Source organism: Tachypleus tridentatus, unplaced genomic scaffold (assembly GCF_004210375.1).
Source record: "Tachypleus tridentatus isolate NWPU-2018 unplaced genomic scaffold, ASM421037v1 Hic_cluster_1, whole genome shotgun sequence".
NCBI classification, from domain to species: Eukaryota; Metazoa; Arthropoda; class Merostomata; order Xiphosura; family Limulidae; genus Tachypleus; species Tachypleus tridentatus.
This window is the reverse complement of record NW_027467777.1, coordinates 13,332,602-13,355,510: the sequence shown is the minus strand read 5'-3', so window position 1 is coordinate 13,355,510 and position 22,909 is coordinate 13,332,602. Positions and strand designations below refer to the sequence as shown.

General features: G+C 33.1%; 2 long non-coding RNA genes across 7 annotated transcripts; one reads left to right on the top strand and one right to left on the bottom strand.

The window, feature by feature from the left end:
• LOC143241823 (uncharacterized) lies at nt 1-11,277 on the top strand. 6 transcript variants are annotated; one of them, XR_013022294.1, is made up of 3 exons: nt 1-59; nt 9,011-9,383; nt 11,063-11,277. It is a non-coding gene; the product is annotated as an uncharacterized LOC143241823 (long non-coding RNA). The 6 variants fall into 6 exon arrangements; XR_013022295.1 differs by lacking the exon at nt 1-59 and adding an exon at nt 4,070-4,431; XR_013022291.1 differs by lacking the exon at nt 1-59 and adding an exon at nt 6,484-6,557.
• Nucleotides 4,934-11,066, bottom strand: LOC143241825 (uncharacterized). Its single transcript, XR_013022296.1, has 3 exons — nt 10,385-11,066; nt 5,945-6,036; nt 4,934-5,603 (listed from the first exon to the last, which is right to left on the bottom strand). It is a non-coding gene; the product is annotated as an uncharacterized LOC143241825 (long non-coding RNA).
• Nucleotides 11,278-22,909: the final 11,632 nt, after the last annotated feature.

Below are 22,909 nucleotides of genomic sequence, written 5' to 3'. Positions count from 1 at the left end.
GAGAAAATATTTTACATGGAAGAGCGAACAACGTTTCGACCTTCTTCAGTCATTGTCAGGTAACTGACCGGAAGCTGACCACATGTTTGGAAGGGGTTGTGTAACTGAGTGTCGGAATGTAGAGGGCGGTGTTAGATGTTTGAATATATAATTTTATTTATTTTATTATATTAATATAGCTATAAAGGCGTTCCTTTATATTGGTTTATTTTGGGTTTAAGTTGTTGTATAAGTAAGGCTTCTTTAATTTTGCGTTTGTTTATGTTTGATTCTTTATTTAGTATTTGAGTGTTTTCTATGGTTATGTTGTGTTTATTTGACTTGCAGTGTTCCAAAACGTGTGAAGGTGACTTTTATGTCCTTTGAATCTGGTTCCCATTTTTCTACTTGTTTCTCCAATATAGAAGTCGTGGCAGTTATCACATTGTATTTTATAAATAATGTTGGTGTGGTGTTTGTCAGTGTAGTTTTACATAATATAGAACTTAGATTTGTGCTTGGTTTTGAATAAATTTGGTATTAACTAGAATGTCATATTTTGCGACTAGTTTTTGCCAAATGTTGGTTATTTTCTTATGTGTGAAGGTGACTACTTGTGTTCTTTGAATGTGGTTTCCATTTTTCTACTTGTTTCTCCAATATAGAAGTCGTGGGAGTTATCACATTGTATTTTATAAATAATATTGGTGTGGTGTTTGTCATTGTAGTTTTTACATAATATAGAACTTAGATTTGTGCTTGGTTTTTGAATAAATTTGGTATTAACTAGAATGTCATATTTTGCGACTAGTTTTTGCCAAATATTGGTTATTTTCTAGGTTGGTTCTAAGGTCCAACATTAGAAATTAAAACATGTTTAGAATACCTAGCCAGGAGACTTGTGATACTTTCCTTAGAAAACAACGAACAGAAAGACAACTCTGACAATTTTATTGACTTTCAATAGCCAAACTTTCCAAAAAAATTTAAAAATTTATATTTTCCAGAAACACCTAAAAACAACATTTTAAACGAATTTTTCAAATAATTTTCTCACTAAACCATCAACATAATTTCACAACAGAAAGCTAAAAACAATCTTACAAAAAGAGACATTAATTCCATTAAAAACCTAAAACAAGACAAAACATAAAAATTTTAAAAGCAGATAAAGGAAACGTTATAGTCATAATGAACATGAATGAATACATCCAAAAAATAAAGAACATCCTATCGGACACAAACAAATTAAAACCAATACACACAGATCCAACAAAGACACATGAAATGCAACTGAACAAATTACCACTAAAAATGAAAAGCCAACACAGTTTCAAAACTTTATTCCTACCTACGCAAGACCGACTCACGAACACCACAAATATTCGGCATCCCCAAACCTCTTAAATTAGATCATCCAATATGACCAATAACATCCACATATGAATTGTTTAATTACAATCTTGGTAAATACAAAGCATGGGCATTCTCCAAATATGAAACATCAGCCAACTCATTCATCAAAGACTCTTTTAATTTCAAGTCTAATCTTAATCAACTTAATCATAAAGCCTTAATGGCCAGTTTCAATGTTATATCCCTCTTTACAGAAGTCCCAACCACTGAAACCTGTAAGATAGCCTTAGAACTCTGTATCCGAGACTCTAACTCATCAATAGACATTCCCAGCAACCAATTAGCAACCCTCATAGAATTCACCACAATGAAGACAAACTTCATGTTCAACAACCACAACTATATACAAACAAATCGCCTAAGCATGGGCAACCCAGTATCACCAATTCTAGCCAATATTTTTCTGACACAAGTTGAAACACAAGCAATGAACACAGCATTACATCAGCCACTAAACTGGTACAGATATGTAGACGACACGATTGCGAGATTCACATCCACACAACACACGCTTAATTTTTTTTAATCACATTAACTCTATATATCCCAACATTAACTTCATGTGAACAGAAAGAAAGCAATCAAATATCATTTCTTAAACTCAAAATTACAAGAACCGACACGCAATTTAAAACAGAAATCCACCGAAAAATCATCCATACCGGACTATACATACCTTGGGACTCAGCACATGAAACAGAACAAAACTCAACACACTAAGAAACGAAATATGCTCACCAGATAAAATTAATGATGAATTAGAAAAAATAAAACAATACTTCATCAACATCAACAAGTTTCCTCCACAAACCATAGTTAAATATTATACGCACACACCTAGACATGAAGGAAAATCAACCAACAAAAGTAAATATACCTTACAAATAAAAAAATCATGAAACCATATACTGTTGCATACCATATATTTCCGATATAGGCAGAAAAATAACCAACATTTGGCAAAAACTAGTAACAATATATGACATTTCAATTAATACCAAATTTATTCAAAAACCAGGCCAAATGTTCATTAGAATGTCAGTCTTGGTGTCTCATTTATGAGTTGGAAATTCTTTAAAAACAAAAAAAAAACGAAGCTGTTTTAGATCAAACTATTCAAACTGAAATGTCTGTAAAACTGTTAAATATTGTTTATTGTATAAATATTAGATATGTCTCATTACAAGTTAAATTGATAGGTAAGAATAAAAGAAAAATATATGTAAAAAATTAAAATATAATGAAAGATGAAGTAAAATATGATATGATAAACTTTTTACGAGCGCTAACAAATATTCACTAAAAAGGAATCATTTATAGAGATATTTATTCAAGTAATTTATTGTACAATAAAGAATGAAAACATTAATTTTTGAAACTGTACACAGCTAAGACATGATTGACACTTGTGATAGATAATTTATTCCAAAACATATTCTCTTTCTCAGTGATAAGTTTGTAAACATTGAATATAATACGTTTTTAAACTTCATAGATTATTTTAACTGATCTCATGATATTTAACATATTAAAATAAATCTAGTTTTTAATAAGTACTGATGTTTTCCTCGTGAAATATCTTTATTACTTAATTGCTGACCATGTAATTTGTACGTTTTTACATTTTCACGTCTCGATTTAAATCCACATTAATTGTTTGTATTTAAAGTTGAAAGTATATTTTGCTGTAACTTGTGGTCTCCAGTGATGTTTTGTTATTTAGAGTGATGTGATAAACTGTGTAACAGAGTAGTACTACATTTTTACCCTTAGATATACTTTAATTTTCTGTGACATCTCTGAAACCTCTTGGTAATTTTGGTCCACCTCAAAGGAATTCATCTGTGTTTACCGAGAAAGCATCCCCACACTGTGACTTAAATATCATCTACAATAAATGAGCCAAGATGAGTAAAGTTTGAAGGCAACCATATTGGTGACTATATCAGTAATAACACATGAATAGACTTGTGGCTCTATTAGGAAGTCCCAAGTTTGTAACATCTATTTAAGTAGATACATTAGCACAGTCTAGGTTAGATTAAAATATTTAAAAACACTGACATACCTGGAAATTCTTGGAAACCCGAGGTGGTACAGCACTTTACTACAGAATTACAAGGATAAAATCAGGGTTTTCATTGTCATCAGTGAACATGTCAGATAGCTCGATATGGCTTTATTACAAAATAACACACACACACACAATATAATGTTATAATAACACACACAATATAATTTAATGTTATATAATATTATAATAACACACACAATATAATTTCATGTTGTATGATGTTATACTTGCAAAAATATTTATTCCTCGACATATTTTTTCAATAAGTTATTCAACAACATTTTTATTTAAATATTTTGTGTTTGATATAAAGTTATTATACCTGATTTTATTTATAAATTAATTTTAAATATTAAGTACATTATCGGTTGCCATGTGTTATATTCAGTTTTATTTTTCTAGTTATATTTATAACTGATGGTTTATGTGTTATGTATACATAGGAAGTTATATCATATCACTGTACATACCCTAAAATATCAGTTTTCATACTATTTTCAATAAGAATTCTTATTGTTCATTGCAACCTTCAAAGAGTGAAAATGTTTATACTCTCTCCTAGCCTTGAAACTCCCACCTACTTTACGCTTTCAATGTGATTTAGCTGCGTTGTAGCATGTAAATGTCCAAGAACAACTCTTCACTAAAACACACACCACTATCACAGCTAACTTCCTGTTTACTGTAGTACACATTCTTCAATTCTGTATTAGTCAGAAAAGAAGCACCAGAAGTGTGAGGAGAGTATAGTATCTGTCAGAAATATATTTTCACTGTAAGAAAATATTAACTTTGATTCGATATCTTACTGAAACTAATGTAACAACAGGAATGTCACTGGGGATCTCACATTTACTTGGTTTAGGAACCTAGACAAGCAGTCCTCGGAAAGTGTCCAAAGAATCTGGTTGGAATGTTATTTTTGTAAGAGAAATAAGCCAGTGAGAAAACACACTAACCAGGTATATTATTCTTCCATCTTGAAAGTCTAGGTCACTAAATTGTATGTAAAATGAGTATGACATTCTTAACTGTAGATATGCTGTCTGGTTTATCTTATTTACCAATACATCTAGACTGGTCCATCTCTTTTCTGTACCAGACCTCCCAGGAATAAACCAGCTGGAGAAAGTATGATGAGGGTTCCTTAGTCAACTAATATTATTTGGTTGGTCAAATTCCTTTCTAAAACCAATTCTCTCACAAAATAATCAGTAGGATTTTGTAGATTGTGGAATACTCAGCCAGTTATAATCTTCTCTGATATGGAACAAAGGAAAAAGGATATAGGAATGGAAAGTACATGTGCAGCTTGTCCAAAAGCCACATGTAAAGCAAGAGAGTGGCAAAAGTGGGATGATACATTTGCTTTCTAACAGTTAGAGTGGACACCACCTACCAAATTGTTAGCTCTATATAGTTCTGCATTCGAAAGATGCATTTTTAAATGATAGAGATTTACTTTGGTTTTTGACTTATATTTTTAAGCTTATGAACTTACAAGCTTGTATTACTATTTCTGTCTCTATTGTGAGAGAAGAACTACCTCACATAAGTCAAATCTCAACAATGGCTAGGTAAAGTAGTTACATGTTGATGACGTAACAGCTTATTTTCATATATTAGTGATTTTCATCATGCAGCCTACAACTTCACTTCCTATGGTTTTAATCTCTTTCATCTCCCATTTTCAATGGAAAATTTAGCTTGTTTATTTATTTCCATCTACAACTTAAGGCTTTGTCAACTTTGTTTCCTCTTGAGGACAGTAGTATTCAGCCATCCTCTCATTATGTGTACATGATTTCACAGCTGTGTTCCATTCTGTATCTTCTCTCATTATGTGGACATCATTTCACAGCTATATTCCATTCTGTATCTTCTCTCATTATGTGTATATCATTTCACAGCTGTGTTCCATTCTGTATCTTCTCTCATTATGTGGACATCATTTCACAGCTATGTTCCATTCTGTAGAGAATTTCAGTGAACCTACAGAAATCTTTCATTAATTCAATCATACTCAGTAACGTGTGAAAGTAAGTATGAGTCAAAGGTATAGAGACTTCCATCATAGACATGACTCTCAAAATAGAAATAATTTCAGTATAAGACAGATTAGAAGTGGATCAACCTAAAATAAAAGGAAGAAAATTCAGCCCCATTGAGAAATGTTTTGAAAATTTTCCTCAGTGAAAAGGGTATTAAAATTCATATGAAATTCAAGATTCAATTTCATCTAGAGTGAATTTTGAAACTTTAGTTAATTAACAACTATATAATAAAGGAAACACTAACAAACAACATGCAAAACATAAAAGTACAAAAAGGAAGATTTTAACACATCATCAAATGTAAAGGAGAAGATGGAACCCCCCACCCCTTGTATTATCTCCTGCTGGTTAGTCACCACAGATCTGATTTTGGAAAGTTAACATTTTCTTACATAAAAATTTGTTTCAATCAGATACTTACCATTTCAGAGAAAGATTTTATCTTCTGTTAGCATCTTTCTTAAGTATTTGCATGACACTAGCTTTCAGGCAACTCCCACCTAAACTCTCGTTCTGGAAAACAAAGAATTTCCAGTTAACTTCATAACTGACTGATTTATATTATAAGCTCACTGTACACAAGGACGACATTAACCAGTTTCACGTGTAAAAGTTACTTATATTTTACATGCAGACGTATACTATTTATTTTAGTTTTTTCTACTGTTGGGTTATCGATGGATCAATTTTAAGTTTATGGACTTATAACACTAAAATCCAGGGTTCTATTCCCAATGTTGATCAATATTTGAGGCTTCAGCTACTTATGAAGTAGTTTTTATGTCATAAATCACAATCAATTCAAACCAGACCTACATCTCTTCACAGATGCTTATCTTTCTGGTTGTGGTACATCTCTGAATAGCTATCTCACCTCAGACATCTGGAGCAGCATAAGCAATTCCTCCACATCAGTGTGCTCGACCTTTATTCTATCAAACGGAGATGTTTACATTTCACTACCAATGTTAGTGGATGGTTTGATTATTATCCATTCTGACAATTTCATGGTGGTTTTATATATCAATAATAGAGTAAGTACCAGATCTTTAACTCTTTATTTTTTAAACACTCGACCTCATGAACATCTATCCAGTGAATCTGCTTTACAGATTATAATGTATTAAGAGCGATGTACCTCATAGTAGACCATCTGTACCCTGTTCCACCTATTAAATAGCCACTTCACTCACAAGTTTCCTGATGTGTATACTTTGTTTTAGGAACTTACGACTTCTTTTCTCATCAATAATGAAGATTTATGAGTACAGATGGAGCTAGCAAACATGGAATTGACATCACTCTCCTATTGGTAGAGAGGGGCCTTTACTGCACAATAACATCATTATCCAATAATATAATTCATGAGAGAAGAGAGGAGAACAAATGTTGGTGTAGACTATATAAGAAGACTTAGGATATGAACTAAGAACAGTGTTTGTATATAGTGTTAAAAATTGTTGATAATAATTTTATTGAAGAAGGGCTGATTTCTGGATAAGCAAGACTGCTTAGTGTTGTGTTATTATTTGGATTATTTCATGACTTAATGATTGTTAAATTCTTCATAATTATATTGTCAAGTGTTAATCATTTTTACTTCAGTATTGGTAAAGTGAAAAGACAGTGTTTGTTTATGACAACTGTTTCATATGAATCTGGTTTGTTTTCAGTCCTTTTAATGGTGTAATTCAATATTTGAATTTATAGATAAGTAACTTTTCATTATTTGAAATTAAACACTCACTATTCTCTAGTACGTTTCTTACAGTAGTTTTAGCTTTGGTTTGTATTGATATAAAATGGCTTCACTTTCTGTGTACATGTGTGTTTATTTTTTATTTCTCAGGTTTTAAAGATTGTTTATCTTCTGGAACCACAACATGAATTATGCCTGCTGTTTAAAGTATTAATAATTGAATGTTATTAGAATGATGACATATTGTAACTTTCCAAATCACTGAATAAAATTCACAGCAGTATGTGTTCGGACTTACATTGCTAGAAACTGGTTTCGATACCCATGGTAGGAAGAGCAAACATATCTCATTGTTTAGTTTTGTGCCTAACTTTAAACAAACTGAATAAAATTCAACTAAAAGCTTTGTATGAATAACTCCTTCAACAATAGATACATTTATAAAACAACACAGTGATATGGGACTGATAACAGTTTATTATATCTATAAAATTAACAGACCAAAACCATTAGTAATTACATTAAAAACAAAATAAGTACTAACACAGCAGAGATATATATCAAAATGTATTTTTAAAATTATTGGTTTATAAACTGTACATAAACATTATAAAGTTTATAGCCATTATTTCTTTTTATAACTGTACATAAACATTATAAAGTTTATAGCCATTATTTCTTTTTATAACTGTGCATAAACATTATAAAGTTTATAGCCATTATTTCTTTTTATAACTGTACATAAACATTATAAAGTTTATAGCCATTATTTGTTTATATAAATGTACCTAAACATTATAAAGTTTATAGCCATTATTTGTTTATACAAATGTACCTAAACATTATAAAGTTTATAGCCATTATAACCTATGATGTACTCTTAAGACATCTTAAGATGTCTTAATTAAGTAGGGGTACATTGACAGCTGTACATAGTATGTACATCATCTCCTATTAAATTATGGTCAATGTAATAACTATTTCAAATTAGCCCACAAACTATCTCTACATATCTTGTGTCATTTTTGTGATGAGAATACACCTCACTGAGTGTGTAACCATCCAGAACTGATACATCATTCAGTTTACCACATAAAGTCTGGCTCTAACCGTCTGTACATGGACACATTATCCAGTTTCCGCTATGTCTGGTAAACGGATGGCATTGTTAAGACTGGTTCTCTGGTAATAGTTTTAGTTGTGGGTGACCTAAATTGGCAGATACTGGTCATCTGTTTGTGTTTTGAATGAAGCTCTCCAGATGTGTAATATTGGTTTGGATATAGTGCTACATTCATGCTAATGGTACATGTAACCAATTTGTATTAACCTGCTCTGATCAGCCAGTTTTCATTCATCTGATGGTTTTCAAGTGGTAAAACATCAATATTTCTTTACTGAGGTCTGGACATTGTTCAGAAACAATTTGAAATACTTTAAATTCTGTGATTGACTTTAAAAGAGGCAAGTGAGAGAAGCTTATGCAAATCTAGTGGATATAGTGTGAGCTCAGATGATCAGTTTCAGAGCATAAGTCCAATCATCATATATCTGATTTGGATCACAATAAACGTTGATTAAAACATTAGTTTTGTTACCATGGCTGGCTAGCATGTTAGTTTTGTTACCATGTTAAAATTAACTGTTGGTAATGAAATAAGCAACATTTGAACAAAATACTTGTGATATTTTATATTGTCAGATGTGTGTTTTGGATTATTTTGTAAAGATGGTAAAGCCATATCATTCTACATAATGATATAAACAAAGTTATTTCTATTTCGTTAGATCACTGTGTTACCGAGATCAGCAGTGTAAGTAGTGGATCTGATCAAACTTGTCATCAGTGTAAGTACTGGAGATCTCACAAACTTCTCATCAGTGTAAGTACTTAATCTGATCAAACTTGTCATCAGTGTAAGTACTGGAGATCTCACCAAACTTGTCATCAGTGTAAGTACTGGATCTCATCAAACTTGTCATCACTGTAAGTACTTAATCTGATCAAACTTGTCATCAGTGTAAGTACTGGAGATCTCACCAAACTTGTCATCAGTGTAAGTACTTAATCTGATCAAACTTGTCATCAGTGTAAGTACTGGAGATCTCACCAAACTTGTCATCAGTGTAAGTACTGGATCTCATCAAACTTGTCATCAGTGTAAGTACTTAATCTGATCAAACATAATTTTAAATTATGCTTTTTAATTATTTATACGTTGGTTTTTTCTAATGCACAGTAATAGTTAAATATGTCCAGAGTAAGACACAACCCTCAGTGAACATGTAATAAAACTCTACCAGTAAAGAAGCAGCCTTTTCAAATACAATAAATACGACTAAAACAGTGTTTTAAATAAAGCTTTGTGTCTTGCAATTATGTACTGACCCAAATTTCTTTGTTTCTCAGATTTGGTGTAAACACGCGTCGTGTACACATGCAACCCCTCAGAACAACATCACATCTATTATCTAGTTGTAACCACGGAGATCAACTTTCAATGAAAAATAATCAACTTTTAGATAGCGTTTGGTATAGTTGTCTGTTTTGGTTTTATTGCGAAAGAAACAGTTCATTTTGCTATAGACTTGTAAAATAATAATATGAACAAATAGGAAAATTTTGACTTTTTCTAATAAACGTGAAAAATCCCCTTCTGTTGATTATCAATTTTAACTTTGGAAAAGGAAGGCTGTGAAAAAATAAGTCTGTTTTAAAGGTAGCCCAAATGTTCTGTTAAAGAGTTTTGAGGAAATTCCTATTATTTTCATACCACTGGTGAAATAGGCATATACATTCTGTTATTATTGTAGTGCCACTGAAAGATTAGATGTGTGTGTATATATAATACTCTGTCGTAACTGTGGTACCATTGAAGGACTAGGTACACATCACGTTTTTACCACAGTAGTACTGAAGGATTAGGTATATACACTATGTTGTTATTATACTAACACTGAAGGATTAGGTACATGCATTCTGTTGTTATAGTAGTAACACTGAAAGGCTAGTTATACACGTTATATTGTTATTGTAGTAACACTGAAGGACTAAGTATATACGTTATATTGTTATTGTAGCAGCACTGGAGGACTAGGTATAAACATTCTGTTGTTACTGTAGTAATACTGAAGGACTAGGTATATGGTTTTCTCACTTACCCTGTGGTAACGTTCAAGAATCTCAACACCTACTTTACACTGGAGGAATATTGACACAAGAAACCAGAACGAGGAGCATCATGGCAATATTTTATTTAATTTCCTTGTTAACGCTTCTCTTGCCAAAGGGTACGTAACCTAAATATCATAGGGCTATATAGGCCAAACTATAACAAGTCTGAATCTCTGAAAACAAGACTAGATTCAGTGAGATTCTTTATAGTGTGTTTTAACGCGATCCAGAATGACTCTTAACTTTTGGTCTTTTCGTTATTTTACGTCTGCTGCTAGAAATCAGGAGGATCAGTTTTGTAAAATTAGGAAAATATTTTACATAAATAATAAAGGTGATAACGAACGTTATTTAACCTATATCAGGAAGTGATCTTCTAGGCTCGCTAACCCTAATACACGATACATTCCTTTACATCAAAGACATCTTTAGATTTTAGGGACGAATTTCTCAGTTTGCTAGCAGCTGTTATCTCACAAAATTAATAAAAAAACACCTCAGTATGGAGAACACGAAAACATGCTTTGTTTTTGTAAATGTATATATATATATATATATATATATATTTTAGTGTATTATTTTGTACGTGTGTATACATATATATGTGTGTGTGTGTGTGACTGTATTATTTTTATTAAAACTGTTTCATTTCTTTGTTTTAACAGCTTTTGCTTAAAATATAATACTTATGGAGTCCAGAGTCTGCATTCTACATGGATGGCTAAAATCAATGGAGTGTAAAAGTTGTGTTGGATTGTTGATATTATGTTGAAGTGAAGAGACTGTTGTAACGGAAGTCCTTTTCATGTTTAATATGATATACCTATACACTAACAGGAAGGTTCATGTATATAAACACATTAAATAGTTATTTTTTGAATTTTGATATCGTTCCTTTATAACACGTAAACCAGATGGATTATGTTTGTCAGTGCTTATCTATAATAACGTAAACTACGCTTGAAAACAGCACTTACAAAGGTTTATAATAAAACTGTTTTAATAGTATAACTGTTGATGTTTCAACGGATTATTCTGTAACTAAAGTTCTAACAATAGCTAACTTGATTCATTTTAGTCGTTAAGAAAGATGTAACTTTTGACTAAAGTTCTAACAATAGCTAACTTGGTTCCTCCTAGTGGTTAAGACAGACGTAACTTCGAACTAAAGCTGTAACAGTAGTCTACCAGGTTCCTCCTAGTGGTTAAAACAGACGTCTCTCATTGTTAATGCTTTCCTTATCAAGTTCCTTAGGTGTCTACTTGCTTACTAGCCTGGAAAACTCTCATTATTTGCAGTGACTAGTAGAGCACATGCTTCAGATGACACGGTTCCTTAACCTGTGTTGGATATACTCAATTAACTGTTTGTTGCTCTACATCTAGCATGGGCTACAAGAAGAAGGCTTTCTTAAACTTAATCTGATACATCAAGTGAATAGCTAACTTGGTTTCTTCCTAATGGTTAAGAAAGACGTAACTTCTGACTAAAGTTCTAACAACAGCTAACTTAGTTCCTCTAATTGTTAAGACAGACGTAACTTCTAAATAAAGTTCTAACAATAAATTACCTGGTTCCTCCTAGTGGTTAAGATAGATGTAAATTCAAACTGAAGTTGTAAAAGTAGCTTACCTTGTTCCTCTTAGCGGTCAAGACACACGTAACTTCGAACTAAAGCTGTAACAGTAGTCTACACGGTTCCTCCTAGTGGTTAAAACAGACGTCTCTCATTGTTAATGTTTTCCTTATCAAGTTCCTTAGGTGTCTGCTTGCTTACTAGCCTGGAAAACTCTCATTATTTGCAGTGACTAGTAGAGCACATGCTTCAGATGACACGGTTCCTTAACCTGTGTTGGATATACTCAATTAACTGTTTGTTGCTCTACATCTAGCATGGGCTACAAGAAGAAGGCTTTCTTAAACTTAATCTGATACATCAAGTGAATAGCTAACTTGGTTTCTCCTAATGGTTAAGAAAGACGTAACTTCTGACTAAAGTTCTAACAACAGCTAACTTAGTTCCTCCTAATTGTTAAGACAGACGTAACTTCTAAATAAAGTTCTAACAATAGATTACCTGGTTCCTCCTAGTGGTTAAGATAGATGTAAATTCAAACTAAAGTTGTAAAAGTAGCTTACCTTGTTCCTCTTAGCGGTCAAGACACACGTAACTTCGAACTAAAGCTGTAACAGTAGTCTACCAGGTTCCTCCTAGTGGTTAAAACAGACGTCTCTCATTGTTAATGCTTTCCTTATCAAGTTCCTTAGGTGTCTACTTGCTTACTAGCCTGGAAAACTCTCATTATTTGCAGTGACTAGTAGAGCACATGCTTCAGATGACACGGTTCCTTAACCTGTGTTGGATATACTCAATTAACTGTTTGTTGCTCTACATCTAGCATGGGCTACAAGAAGAAGGCTTTCTTAAACTTAATCTGATACATCAAGTGAATAGCTAACTTGGTTTCTCCTAATGGTTAAGAAAGACGTAACTTCTGACTAAAGTTCTAACAACAGCTAACTTAGTTCCTCCTAATTGTTAAGACAGACGTAACTTCTAAATAAAGTTCTAACAATAGATTACCTGGTTCCTCCTAGTGGTTAAGATAGATGTAAATTCAAACTAAAGTTGTAAAAGTAGCTTACCTTGTTCCTCTTAGCGGTCAAGACACACGTAACTTCGAACTAAAGCTGTAACAGTAGACTACCCGGTTCCTCCTAGTGGTTAAAACAGACGTCTCTCATTGTTAATGCTTTCCTTATCAAGTTCCTTAGGTGTCTACTTGCTTACTAGCCTGGAAAACTCTCATTATTTGCAGTGACTAGTAGAGCACATGCTTCAGATGACACGGTTCCTTAACCTGTGTTGGATATACTCAATTAACTGTTTGTTGCTCTACATCTAGCATGGGCTACAAGAAGAAGGCTTTCTTAAACTTAATCTGATACATCAAGTGAATAGCTAACTTGGTTTTCCCTAATGGTTAAGAAAGACGTAACTTCTGACTAAAGTTCTAACAACAGCTAACTTAGTTCCTCCTAATTGTTAAGACAGACGTAACTTCTAAATAAAGTTCTAACAATAGATTACCTGGTTCCTCCTAGTGGTTAAGATAGATGTAAATTCAAACTAAAGTTGTAAAAGTAGCTTACCTTGTTCCTCTTAGCGGTCAAGACAGACGTAACTTCGAACTAAAGCTGTAACAGTAGTCTACCAGGTTCCTCCTAGTGGTTAAAACAGACGTCTCTCATTGTTAATGCTTTCCTTATCAAGTTACTTAGGTGTCTGCTTGCTTACTAGCCTGGAAAACTCTCATTATTTGCAGTTACTAGTAGAGCACATGCTTCAGATGACACGGTTCCTTAACCTGTGTTGGATATACTCAATTAACTGTTTGTTGCTCTACATCTAGCATGGGCTACAAGAAGAAGGCTTTCTTAAACTTAATCTGATACATCAAGTGAATAGCTAACTTGGTTTCTCCTAATGGTTAAGAAAGACGTAACTTCTGACTAAAGTTCTAACAACAGCTAACTTAGTTCCTCCTAATTGTTAAGACAGACGTAACTTCTAAATAAAGTTCTAACAATAAATTACCTGGTTCCTCCTAGTGGTTAAGATAGATGTAAATTCAAACTGAAGTTGTAAAAGTAGCTTACCTTGTTCCTCTTAGCGGTCAAGACACACGTAACTTCGAACTAAAGCTGTAACAGTAGTCTACGCGGTTCCTCCTAGTGGTTAAAACAGACGTCTCTCATTGTTAATGTTTTCCTTATCAAGTTCCTTAGGTGTCTGCTTGCTTACTAGCCTGGAAAACTCTCATTATTTGCAGTGACTAGTAGAGCACATGCTTCAGATGACACGGTTCCTTAACCTGTGTTGGATATACTCAATTAACTGTTTGTTGCTCTACATCTAGCATGGGCTACAAGAAGAAGGCTTTCTTAAACTTAATCTGATACATCAAGTGAATAGCTAACTTGGTTTCTCCTAATGGTTAAGAAAGACGTAACTTCTGACTAAAGTTCTAACAACAGCTAACTTAGTTCCTCCTAATTGTTAAGACAGACGTAACTTCTAAATAAAGTTCTAACAATAGATTACCTGGTTCCTCCTAGTGGTTAAGATAGATGTAAATTCAAACTAAAGTTGTAAAAGTAGCTTACCTTGTTCCTCTTAGCGGTCAAGACACACGTAACTTCGAACTAAAGCTGTAACAGTAGACTACCCGGTTCCTCCTAGTGGTTAAAACAGACGTCTCTCATTGTTAATGCTTTCCCTTATCAAGTTCCTTAGGTGTCTACTTGCTTACTAGCCTGGAAAACTCTCATTATTTGCAGTGACTAGTAGAGCACATGCTTCAGATGACACGGTTCCTTAACCTGTGTTGGATATACTCAATTAACTGTTTGTTGCTCTACATCTAGCATGGGCTACAAGAAGAAGGCTTTCTTAAACTTAATCTGATACATCAAGTGAATAGCTAACTTGGTTTCCCCTAATGGTTAAGAAAGACGTAACTTCTGACTAAAGTTCTAACAACAGCTAACTTAGTTCCTCCTAATTGTTAAGACAGACGTAACTTCTAAATAAAGTTCTAACAATAGATTACCTGGTTCCTCCTAGTGGTTAAGATAGATGTAAATTCAAACTAAAGTTGTAAAAGTAGCTTACCTTGTTCCTCTTAGCGGTCAAGACAGACGTAACTTCGAACTAAAGCTGTAACAGTAGTCTACCAGGTTCCTCCTAGTGGTTAAAACAGACGTCTCTCATTGTTAATGCTTTCCTTATCAAGTTCCTTAGGTGTCTACTTGCTTACTAGCCTGGAAAACTCTCATTATTTGCAGTGACTAGTAGAGCACATGCTTCAGATGACACGGTTCCTTAACCTGTGTTGGATATACTCAATTAACTGTTTGTTGCTCTACATCTAGCATGGGCTACAAGAAGAAGGCTTTCTTAAACTTAATCTGATACATCAAGTGAATAGCTAACTTGGTTTCTCCTAATGGTTAAGAAAGACGTAACTTCTGACTAAAGTTCTAACAACAGCTAACTTAGTTCCTCCTAATTGTTAAGACAGACGTAACTTCTAAATAAAGTTCTAACAATAAATTACCTGGTTCCTCCTAGTGGTTAAGATAGATGTAAATTCAAACTGAAGTTGTAAAAGTAGCTTACCTTGTTCCTCTTAGCGGTCAAGACACACGTAACTTCGAACTAAAGCTGTAACAGTAGTCTACGCGGTTCCTCCTAGTGGTTAAAACAGACGTCTCTCATTGTTAATGTTTTCCTTATCAAGTTCCTTAGGTGTCTGCTTGCTTACTAGCCTGGAAAACTCTCATTATTTGCAGTGACTAGTAGAGCACATGCTTCAGATGACACGGTTCCTTAACCTGTGTTGGATATACTCAATTAACTGTTTGTTGCTCTACATCTAGCATGGGCTACAAGAAGAAGGCTTTCTTAAACTTCTTAAAATAAACGACTTTGTAGTTTTAATTATTTAAAATGTTTGTACTGATTGCACTAACAGTATATCCTTATGTTAAAAATCACGTGTATTTATTATCATTTTACATGTATTTTAGTAGTAATAAAGTGTTGTGTTTATCGTATTTCCCTTTTTTTAATATTATGCAGCTGAGGTAACACAACACTAATCACAAGTAGGTCTTACCAATGTGGATGTTACAGACTTTAGTATTGTAGATATCGTGGTCTGTCTTCGTACATCTGTGCAAAATCCAATAAAACTTAACCTTACCGGATTCACTCTGATATTGTAAACTATGGAACAGCTGCGTAGATCCTGGGGTGGATGGAGGGTATACATCTCCCCTTCATTTTAGTTGAGGGGTATATTGCATACAATCATCACCCCCCTACAGTTTGGTTTGTTGAATTGTTTTATTCTGTCACAGGCCTACAAATTGTGTGTTTGTTCTTGTGATTCTCGTGTTTTTACCAATCGAATTACATAATTAGGCCTAGACGTAGGCTTTTTCAGTAGCCGAAATGTACATCTTCAACATAGGCGTGCTTCTAAGCGATAGTTCGTAAGTATCAGTCAGTAGGCCTAAGTATACATGCAAGTATCGTGGCAACAAGATTTTGTTTGTTTGTTTGTTTTTGGAATTTCGCACAAAGCTACTCGAGGGCTATCTGTGCTAGCCGTCCCTAATTTTGCAGTGTAAGACTAGAGGGAAGGCAGCTAGTCATCACCACCCACCGCCAACTCTTGGGCTACTCTTTTACCAACGAATAGTGGGATTGACCGTCACATTATACACCCCCACGGCTGGGAGGGTAGCATGTTTAACGCGACGCGGGCGCGAACCCGCGACCCTCGGATTACGAGTCGCACGCCTTACGCTAGGCCATGCCGGGCCAGGCAACAAGATTACTCTGTGACTACATGTTTACAGCTTTCAGGTTAACGTAATCAGAGATTACCAATTTGTAAATTGAAGAATCCACGTAAGTGGTTGAAAAAATTATACCCCACCCCATTGGGTGTAAAATATCTACGCCCCTGCTATAAAGAATAAAAAAATTAACTCAATTCCTTTCCTATTTGGTCAGTATATATTCGTTTGTTAATTAATGTAATTTTCTTTCGTAGTTAAAAGAAGCCAAAATTATTCAAAATTACAGAATACAATATTTTGAGAGAAGTGTAGTATTTATTTATATTTCTGTATTATAAAAATGACATTCCAGGAAAATGCAATACTATGTCTAGCTAACTTTTCAAGAAAGTGCGGTATTTTGTTTATCTACCTTTTGTGTTATAAAACAGAACATTCCAAGAAAGTGCAGTATTTTGTCAATCTACCTTTTCTATTATAAAAACAGTACATATTAAAAAATTGCAGTGGATTGTCTATTTACCTTTACTCCCAGTGTCTCAGCGGTATGTTTGCTGACTTACAACGCTAAAAACCGGGTTTCGATAATGATAATATAAAATGCCTATATAAAATCTGTTGTGGAATACGAATGTCCAGTAACATACAACATGCCTCACATCTTTGTAAAACTTGGCTTGAGGTTGTTGTTGTTATTAAATACAAAGCTACACGAGGGGTTATCTGTGCTTTGCCCACTATAGTTTCTGCCATTGTAAGTTCGCAGACATTGCGCTGTGCCACTTGAGTCTACCCAACTAAAAGCAGTACGAATTGCCTACCGAATTCACGTCTATACAATCGGCTCTTACTTATAGAAAACAAGAAATTCAACGTCATTATACTAAAATAAGACCAAAACCCGAAATAACCTATTCAATGTTGCACAAACACCCGCCGCCTCATGGACCAAGTTTTTTCCTCCCTTAAATCACATTAGTCACAAAACAAGCACTCACTAAAACAACCAACTTGAGAGTTTTACCTTGTGGCTCTACCTCCCTCTTTTATCAGTTTAATGGCCATAAGAAACAATGGACCAAATATATTCATTAATAATCATGTGTATCTTGTTTATATTATTCAATGTGAGGTTATGTTCTCTATTTTACCAATATATTCAATGTTTAGTAATTTTATAATTTATGTTTTGTATCTATGAACTCTATAAACAAAATATGTTGTAAATTTCTGTTAAGTATAAAGTTAATTACCATGCATATAATTGTATGTAAAATTGTAATATGTAACTGACCTTTGTGATGCAATAAACTCAAGTTCTGGCTTTGTGTCTTCTTTGGGACGTGATGCGCTGGTCTACATGAGACGGGTCTCTGCTGTTTGGATCTGCTGCTCGTGATCGGTTTATCGATTTCAGGCAGAAAGTTTTAAAACACCCCTTGTCAAATCACCATCAAGAAGACAACTCTCCTCCTTTATAGTTTTTCTTCACGCCTGAACCACGACAAATCAACTTATCAGAGAAACAACCATAAACCCATCAAAATTACTGAAAGCCAGAAAAGGGGGCGAATACAAAATCATTCATTTTGAGAACCTCCCGGTTTTCTGACAAACCTAAAATAACTATCAAGTCTTTTAACTTAGCTTGAAAGAATAAAATAAAAACTGAAGGCCAAACTGGTAGCTACACTGACAGTATTGATAAGAATGTACATTAAATATTCAGTTAAATAAGCTACGCATTGATGTTTTGTTGTTGTTGTTTTATTCATCATAATACTCTAAACTGAACAGAAACTGGTTAACCAGTGAATGGATATTTGCTGTAAAATTCTTATCAACGCTTTAAGTGTAGCTAACACTTTAGTCGCCAATTTTGATTTCATTTTATCACATCCAAGGTGTTTTTGACAAGAAACTAATACAAAGAAACGATGAAAACCTTTGAAGTAAAATTCATATAAACCAGAAGAACTCTTAAACAACCCTAAAACCTCCTTTCTTAAAACTAAAGCCAATCTCTACAACAAAACTATTTTACTTATATCACAATCTCTTAAATAACTAGGACCAAGTAGTAATCAGTTAATGATAGTTTACTTTGATGTTGAGTTCAAATTTAACTGTATTTTGTATCATTATCAATATACCATAAATTTCGTTTCTAAACTATTAAAACCAAAGATACAGTAATTGTCATTTGATATTTTGCCACGTGCTCTACAGTGATTGCGAGTATTTCACAAGTCAATGGTTAAAGTAAATCACGGTTATCACCCTAATAACTGTGATAAAAATAATCACTATACTGGTTATTTTCTGGTTTCAGTGTAATCTTCATTATAAATATTACACATTCTGGTTCTGTCAGTTTTCTCCTTTTTAGATATCTTAACACAAAATCGTGGTTATGTGTTGTAGTTTTCTTAACTCAGCTAAATATTACTGTTAGCATAAGCTTAACCGCTCATCCAACATCCTCCATGCATCGGAGTTCATTGACTATTCTTTGAATAATTTGTACTTAAACACGTAATATTCCTTCAGATTTTTCTCTTCCCTTCAAAGAAGCTGTAAAAATCTTACTGCATACAAAAGAAATAAACGCAAAAAAAGTACTTTTATTGTCATAATTACTTTAAAAAAACACCCTGGCTTTGAACCCATAATTAAATTATTTATAATTTTTTTGAAATGCATAGTTGTTATGTAATATTTTGTTACAAATTCACTTGTACTCACTCACTTCTATTTCTTTATTCAGTAATCAGCATGAACAAATATTTCTGTACAACTATCAATCAGATAATTAGCTGTAATAATGCTGTCACACCTAATCGTCTAATAAATACTGACTGAATTAATTTATCTCGGTGTTTCTTAAGTTTATAAAACGTTTAACCTCATTCAGATAAGACATGAATAAATTGTTTATTTGGAAGATTTTACACTCACTTCAATAGCTCTTTGGATTTCATTTCCATGTTGTTCTTTACAGTGTGTGATATCTTTGATGTTTACTAAACACTAAATTTTTCTTAACATGTTATTCCCATATACTAGTCTACTTGACTGATTACAAAAATTTTGATAATTATCAAAGAATTTATATTCTCTATATACGAATTTTTTTTTTTCTCGTAACAATCATCATAACTACATGTGCAAAATGGCTCGATTGGGTTGAGAAAATATTTTACATGGAAGAGCGAAAACGTTTCGACCTTCTTCGGTCATCGTCAGGTTCACAAAGAAAGAGGTAACTGACCGGAAGCTGACCACATGTTTGGAAGGGTTGTGTAACTGAATGTCGGAATGTAGAGGGCGGTGTTAGATGTTTGAATATATAATTTTATTTATTTTATTATATTAATATAGCTATAAAGGCGTTCCTTTATATTGGTTTATTTTGGGTTTAAATTGTTGTATAAGTAAGGCTTCTTTAATTTTGCGTTTGTTTATGTTTGTTTCTTTATTTAGTATTTGAGTGTTTTCTATGGTTATGTTGTGTTTATTTGACTTGCAGTGTTCGAAAACGTGTGAAGGTGACTTTTGTCCTTTGAATCTGGTTCCCATTTTCTACTTGTTTCTCCAATATAGACGTCGTGGCAGTTATCACATTGTATTTTATAAATAATGTTGGTGTGGTGTTTGTCAGTGTAGTTTTTACATAGTATAGATCTCAGTTTTGTGCCTGGTTTTTGAATAAATTTGGTATCAACTGGAATGTCATATTTCGTTGATAGTTTTTGCCAAATGTTGGTTATTTTTCTGCTAATGTCAGGAATATATGGTATGCAGCAGTATATGGTTTCGTGATTTTTTGATTCGTGATATATATTTACTTTTGTTGGTTGATTTTGCTTTCTGTCTCGGTGTGTGCGTGTAATGTTTTCTACGGCTTGTGGAGGAAACTTATTGATGTTGATGAAGTATTGTTTTATTTTGTCTAATTCATAGTTAATTTTATCTGGTGAGCATAGTTTTATGGCTGTGTTTATTTGGTTTCTTAGTATGTTGAGTTTTGTTTTTGTTTCATGTGCTGAGTCCCAAAGGACTCAACTTCGCAATAGCACCTAGGTACATTTCAACTATAGAAATCAAAACATGTTTAGAAAATCTTGCCAGGAGACTTGTGATACTTTCTACAGAAAACAAAAACAAGGAAACAACCAACAGATAGAAGACAACTTAGATAATTTTATTGACATCCAAGAGCCAAACTTCCCAGGTAAAATTAAAAATTTATATTTTCCAGAAACACCAAAAAACAACATCTTAAACGATTTTTTCAAAGAATTGTCTCACAAAACCATCAACCATCAAGAAACCAAATAGACACAGCCATAAAACTATGCTCACCAGATAAAATTAACTATGAATTAGACAAAATGAAACAATACTTCATCAACATCAATAAGTTTCCTCCACAAACCGTAGAAAACATTATACGCACACACCTAGACAGAAAGCAAAATCAACAAAAGTAAATATATCTCACGAATCAAAAAATCACTGAACCATATACTCCTGCATACCATATATTCCTGACATCAGCAGAAAAATAACCAACATTTGGCAAAAACTAGTAACGAAATATGACATTCCAGTTAATACCAAATTTATTCAAAAACCAGGCACAAAACTGAGGTCTATACCATGTAAAAACTACACTGACAAACACCACACCAACATTATTTATAAAATACAATGTGATAACTGCCACGACGTTTATATTGGAGAAACAAGTAGAAAATGGGAACCAGATTCAAAGGACATAAAAGTCACCTTCACACGTTTTCGAACACTGCAAGTCAAATAAACACAACATAACCATAGAAAACACTCAAATACTAAATAAAAAAACAAACATAAACAAACGCAAAATTAAAGAAGCCTTACTTATACAACAACTTAAACCCAAAATAAACCAATATAAAGGAATGCCTTTATAGCTATATTAATATAATAAAATAAATAAAATTATATATTCAAACATCTAACACCGACCTCTACATTCCGACACTCAGTTGCACAACCCCTTCCAAACATGTGGTCAGCTTCCGGTCAGTTACCTCTTTCTTTGTGAACCTGACGATGATCGAAGAAGGTCGAAACGTTGTTCGCTCTTTCATGTAAAATAATTTCTCAACCCAAACGAGCCGTTTTTTGCATAAAAATTTCTCTACACGTGGGTGTTTATCGACATCACTAATCATTTCCGTATTAAATTAAAAAAAAAATATTTTAACCTTAATTACTACGTAAAATGAGATATATGGGACAGCTATCATGTATTTTTTTATTATAAATCGGAGTGTAGTCATTATTATTACTTTAATCAGTTTCTCTAAGATACTGATCATCACCTTTTCAGGTAAGTATCTCACGATATCTATTATTCCAATTTTAGTCACACGCATCAAAACAATTAATATGAATAATGAAGTTAAACATATTAATACGGCTATCATGACAATGTTCGTCAAACATCTGCTGAGAACCATCAGGATTATATTAAGGAAACAACTTAGGATAACCACTATAAAGACATTATTTGAATGTTTTAGTGCATTTATCATGGCTGAGGTAATTAAACAGATTAGGAGAACCACCACAACTACGTTAATCAGGTATCTTGCGATATTCATCATGGATACGTAATGTAGTCGTCGTAGGTCAGCTACCTCAACTATAATCAGATATATCAAGATATCCGTACAGATTTCTTTAGACATATATTTTAAAGCATCTTTCATATCTTCCATGGTTTTACATTTACTGGAAGCCATCATTACTTTAATTAAATAGCATATAGAAGCCATTATTGATGTTACGATTAAACCCCTAAAGAAAGTCAAGATTATGATATCCCTCCAACAGCATATTAGAAGCAACACAAATACATGAGTTAAACACTCCAAAATAGACATCATTATAATGTCAACTCAAATCTTCCAAAGAGCCTTTGTAATTATGTTAGTTAAATTAATATTGTGAAATATACGCCGCAGTTGTTTTTTTCACAGAGACTTCGATACTTAGTGTAGTGATAGTTTGGTTCCTAAGATACGGTGTATATTGTTGAGTATTTCTAAAGTAGCTTACTATATTGTTGGAAAGGACACAAAAGCTG